At 43.3% G+C, this 6,000-nt stretch overlaps 1 protein-coding gene across 1 annotated transcript in view; it reads left to right on the top strand.

Moving 5' to 3' along the window:
• The window catches only part of NDNF (neuron derived neurotrophic factor), a 40,817-nt gene that overhangs the window by 11,156 nt on the left and 23,661 nt on the right, over positions 1-6,000 (top strand). The window lies entirely within an intron of this gene.

Below are 6,000 nucleotides of genomic sequence, written 5' to 3'. Positions count from 1 at the left end.
CTTCTTCTTCTTCTTCTTCTTCTTCTTCTTCTTCTTCTTCTTCTTCTCCTTCTTCTTCTTTTTCTTCTCCTTCTCCTTCTTCTTCTTCTTCCTCAAAAGCTGTGAAATTGTGTGGATGTAATAATAGTACTCAAAGTAAAAGGAGGAAAGGATGTGTATAATCTCCATGTCATCCATGCTGAACAGATGTTGAAAACATTAACATTTGGTAATGGGTAAAAATTAGAAATCAGAAAGTTCAAATAATGAGGGCAGGGGTGCCTGGCTGGCTCAGTCGGTAGAGCATGCAACTCTTGATCTCGGGGTTGTAAGTTCAAATAGAGGTTACTTAAAAAAAATATTTTTTAAAAAGTGAGAACAGTGAAAATACTGGAGAAGAAAATCATAGTGCCACCATTACCAGATAATCAGTCATGTGATTGGAAGAGACAGAGCTACTCAATGTGCAGCCCACGAAATATCAACATCCACATCACTGCAGAGCTTGTTAGAGAGGCCAAGTGACAGGGCCCACCCCACACCTTTTGAATTAGAATCTGCAACTTAACAGGAAAGCTGGGTCCTAACTGCACATTCAGGTTTGAGAAGCACTGGTCCATAGTATTTGTTCTATTCTCTGATCAGAATGTATCCCAACCAAACCATATTCTACATGTTTTCAGAGGAAAGAGGTCCTCCTGGGTAATGCACTATGTTATTCTTACTAGGACATGTCTGTGTTTTTAAGGACAGAAAAAAATGCATCCTTCTACCAGGTTCCTGGACCATCCAGCACATACCACCCATCCAATAGCAACCAGCCAACAGGTTTCCATGAGGTCCACCTCAAAAGATTAAAGAAATACTTCCCAAGTGTTTAGGTTTTACAAAGTATACCCATAAAATTGTCAAAAGCATCCATAACTTATTTCCTATTTAGCTTATAATATCTCTTGCGAAACAAATTCCATAACTCAGCAATAATAATCAATCTTACTATTTTCGATTTCATTTGTTACCCACAAAATGCCATGAATATTTGCTTGGTGTTTAGGTTCCATGATCAGCATTATACCTGCTGTAAAGAGAGCATTTCCTTTCTGCAGCACCTGGGCATCTCAAGAACATGCACAAACAGAAGTTAAAAAGGTCTGCAATAGAAAGATGCACAGTAGAAAAGTGCACAGCTAAGTTGCCCTGTGGTTGTAGATGCGTAAGTCGTGAAGAATGAGTAGGAGTCTGCGGCCCAGAGAAGCAGCAGAGACAACCTTACAAAGGAGGCCGCCCAGTGCCCAGGGCGGGTGGCTGGCACATGCTGGGAAGGGGAAGCCAAGTGTGGGGAGTTGTAGGAAATGAGCTTGGTAGAGCGAGTAGTGAGGGCAAGGACCTTATGTGCATGCACTTCATCCTCCAGGTCACAGGAAACCATCTGACTTTTTTATTTTTGTCAGCAGAAGAAGGAAACATTTTTGGTTATAAAGATAATGATGTCAGTACTGTGCAAAACGATCAAGGAGAGACGTGGGAAATGGCTGTGGGTATGAGAAGCGGTAAGTGGATCATTTGAGGGACTGGCAGTTTGGATAGAGAAGAGAGAACCAATTTGAGGGAATATGCAGCAGGGAGGCTGGCAGGATTTGTTGGTTAGCGGGGGATGGAGATTGAAAACAAGTGGATAATGTTGAGGTTCCTAGTGTGGCACCTGGCAGGACAATGCTGCTGAGGTAAAACTCACGTGTGCTGGTTTTCATGCAGCATCCGATGACCCTTCTGCAGCCTTGCCGAGAACTACTCTTCCATTTCAGTCAACAAACACAGGAAGAAACCAAGGCAGCTCAGGAGTGGTCTCAGTTACTTAATCTGCCCATGGACTCGAGGGTATAGAAGTGTTCTGGCAGAGGAAGGAATAGGGCCCAGATTCCCACTGCAGCCCGAGTCTGGCTTGGTGAGGCCAGTGCTGAGCCACTTCACCCCTTTGAGTGTTCAATCCTGGGCATCAGGAGGAAAAATGGGTCTGGAGCTAAGAATCAGCCTTGAGGCCTTGGCAAACAACCACCCCCAACTTCCTTGCATAGCCCAGAATCTGATGAGAGAGATTTCAGACCACCTTACTCTTTGCAATAAACTTCTTGAAATCAGTATAATTAAGCAAATATTTATTTAGTGCCTACTTTAAGAACTACAGAAGTCTATATAAGAGATAGAAAGATGAGTAAAAAATCTTTTCTAAGGGGCACTTATTTGAGTAAACTCGTGTTATGAAAGCCTTATGAAGAGCTTTTTTTTAAGGACAAGAAAAAATATTAAAAATAGCTATAATTCAAGTGAGATAAGAAAGTGCCATAAGAATCAAGGTCTCTGGTCTCACTGGAGGACCTTGATTCTGCCTTATCCACCTCTGATGTCCCCAGGGAACTTGCAATAGGCAACTAATAAACACTAGTTCACTTACTGACAGTGTACAGAGAGAGCTCAGATAGCAAACCGTCTAAGTAAATACCACATGGCTGCAATCCTATTAAGAATCTTCCTGAAGATTCTTCCTGTAGCTTTTTTTTTTTTTCTTTTGGTGTCTTACTCCAGAAAGTCAGGAACCTCCTTCCTCTGTCAGAACACCTCCTACTTTTTAAACTGCTCTGTTCAGTTTAACAGCTTTGTCAGCTGAGTCTTTTATTTTACCTAGTCCCAAACTCCTTCCTTATAGTCCCATGCCAGCCGCTGGGACTAGCTGGCCAGCCAGACTGCTTGTAATCCCTCTTTTATCTGATAACAGGCCTTAAAACATCTGGTGTCACCGCCCATCCCTGCATTCCTGGATTTAACACTGGCCATTCCTTCCTCACCAGATGTGATTTCAGCTGCCTCCCTGAGTCAGGGCTGTCTTCTGGTCTCTGTGGCTTGCGACTGTGTCCCCTTTAGTGGCTGAGGGTTATGGTTAAGGCACAGGTGGGGCAAGATGCCTGGACATAACTTGCAGCAGACCAAAGAGGTCCTTCCCCCATCAGTCTCCATGATTTACTCCTCTCCATTCAAGTCGCTGCTGAAATGTCACATCCTCAGAGAGGCCTTCCATGACCACTCAGCCTAGAAGGTTTCCCTACCCGCAACCTTCCTCGCGTGGCTCCCCTCCAACCTCTTCGCCGGTGTCACTTTCCTGCCCATGCTGCTGCTCTCTGGAATGGTTATATGTTGATGTTTGCTTGCTCATCCTCTCCCTTACCTACCGAAGTGCAAGCTTTGCAAGCACACGGACATCACACATCTTGTCCAAGGCCATACTCCCAGTATCTCAGGCGGTGCTTGGCACAGAGTAAGTGCCCAATAAACATTTGTTGCATCAGCCAATGAATTCTGCAATTCCATCATGCTGGCTCTTTGAAAAAAAATTCCTGTTGTCACTGCCTTGTTGATGAGTATTGCTTTTTATTACATCACTAGAAGCTGGGTTATAAAGATTTCTTTGATCAAAACCTCATTATGGAAGATTCAGCCCATGTGTTCAGCAGACATAGCTGGCAGAATTACCAAAGCAATTTTTGAGACCAGGTTTGTCATCAGAACAGGAATATCACTGCGCCTGAATAATTAAAGTACCTGGTTTTGTTCGTATGGTAAGTAGAACGGAAAAAGCTTTTTAAATTTTGAAGTTCTTTTGAGAAGGTGGTATGTATTACCTGAGATAGAGGGAAAATACATAAAAATGTAAGGTTGTTGCTGATGGATGAGTGAAGAGCTTGATTATCTGTGGAATCTTTTTGTTCCTGCTACAGTTTTACCCTTGTTGTTTTATCCTTGCTGTCACCAGCACACAAAACTTGTAATGATCTCCGTTCAGAAGATGTGATCACTCAGTTTGGTCCACCAGTCAATTGGTATTTAGTAAACCCTTGCTATGTGTATTACAGAATGTCCGGAAAAGATTGCTGACTTTTCTCCTTTGGAGTATTACACTTCAAAGTTTGGTGTCTGTCCTAATGACCCCACCACTGACCTGTTGGCTTTCTCCAGCCTGCTTTTTCCTGCCTGTCACTGAGCTCACCGCCTGCCTGCACAGTTCCCCTCATTCTCCTATCAGCCTCTTGTGTTTGCAGTTCGTCCTCCATGGACGGCGGCGTTCTGCGGAAAAGTGTCCAATAGAATCCGTGAGATGGTGTTGGCAGGTGTGGGCTCTTAGGAAGAGTCCTAAGTTTTATTGAGCCTGTCCATCTGGACATAGCCTAGGAAGAGGTCTGGTTACATGCCAAATTGCAGTGTTTTTTTGGTCACATTTTTTTCTTAACTTCCATATCTGTTTCTCTTAGCTTCCTCCTCACTGACCATGAACAACCTCTTACCAGAACTTTTGATAAATTAGTTAGCCTCGGATGATATGCACCCTTCATTGGACATCTAAATTCAAAGCAGCAGCTCTGGTGTGTGAGTGTGAGTGTGTGTGTGTGTGTGAGTGTGAGTGTGTGTGTGAGTGTGAGTGTGTGTGTGAGTGTGTGCACACATATACTTGTTGCCTTCCCCCAGTATGTCTCATCCACCTTCCCTGCATCCAGCGGATCCCCTCAAGATTTTTAGTTTTTCAACCCGCACATCTTGCTACTTCCCACCTTGGCCAGTGCTCCCTTATGTTTCTTACTAACAACAAGACAGTGTCTCCTGTTTTTGTCTTTTCTAATACGTTATCCAGTATAAGAATTAGCTTTTAAAAACTGCATCTAAGATGATCAGCCATTCATGAATTATTTGATGCCATCTGGAAATTCTGCCCGACTGATTTCATTTCTCTCTGATTTCTTCCAACGTTTTGTTATTTTATTGCACCTACGTTCCTATAATCAAGGTGTTATCTTTGATTCTTATCTTTTCCTCACTTCCTGCCTCCAACTCACCTGCCCATTCTGGTGACGGTGACTGTAAGACACAGCCCATCTTTCCAGTACTCTCTGTCTCCCCCACAGGCTTAAACCATCACCGTGTCTGCTGTGGCCTTCTTCTGATCTTGTTGCTTTTACAAAGATGAGGTTGGTTTTTGCTTTTATAGTTATCCCTTCCCTAACATCATTTTCTACAAAATAGAGTTATTCCTAAAAAACATGGATCGGATCATGATCCTGAGCTCTTTTTTTTTTTTTTTTAGATTTTATTTATTTATTTATTTGTCAGAGAGAGCGCGCACACAAGCAGGGGGAGCGGCAGGCAGAGGGAGAAGCAGGCTCCCCGCTGAGCAGGGAGCCCGATGCGGGACTTGATCCCAGGACCCCTGGGATCATCACCTGAGCTGAAGGCAGATGCTTAATCCGCTGATCCACCCAAGGGTCCTGATCCTGAGCTTCTTAAATGCTTTTCCTCATACTCAGAATAGAATCCAAACTCCTTAATATAGTTTGCAGAACTGTATGTGACCTGCCCTTTGCCTTCCGCTCTCCCTTCTGCCCACTTTGTTCCACACTGATAGTCGTTCCTTCATCCGTACTCATGTCTAGTGCCAACTTCAGGCCTTTGCACCACAGCTGTCTCTCTGCCCAGGATGCTCTTTCCTCTGACATTTATTTCACTGGAAGCGCTTCCTCTGGTTCGTATCTCAGAGGAAATGTCATTTCTTCCAAGAAACCTTCTCTAAATATTCCACCTAAAGCAGCCATCGCTTTCTCTCATGCAGGCCTATTTTAATTCTCTATGGAGCAGTGAATGCCAGCCACTAGTAGTGTTTGGTTATTGATGTTTCTGTGTATGCGCTGTCACCCCCACTAGAACATGGCTTCATGAGATTATCAGTGTCCCTAGAAGAGTGTCTGGCATGTAGCAAGGACTCATGACAGATATGTTGAGTAAAAAAATAGTGAATGAGCGAATATACTGACATTATTGGATTCTGCTGCTTGGATATGTAAGTTTTGTTTTTATAAGTAAGTTATAAATTCCAAGGATATGTCTTTTGGGTCCTCATGTTACCTACTTCAGTTCGGAATATGGAGTCAGTGCTTGGAAAATTCCTGTTCTCTTGATTTTTAGCTCTTTCAATCTTATTTT

The sequence above is a fragment of the Callorhinus ursinus genome, unplaced genomic scaffold, assembly GCF_003265705.2.
Source record: "Callorhinus ursinus isolate GAN/ISIS: 27379988/994484 unplaced genomic scaffold, GSC_fseal_2.0 scaffold4, whole genome shotgun sequence".
Classification (NCBI taxonomy): domain Eukaryota; kingdom Metazoa; phylum Chordata; class Mammalia; order Carnivora; family Otariidae; genus Callorhinus; species Callorhinus ursinus.
Note: the sequence above shows the minus strand (reverse complement) of the source record. Positions and strands in the feature narration are given on the sequence as shown.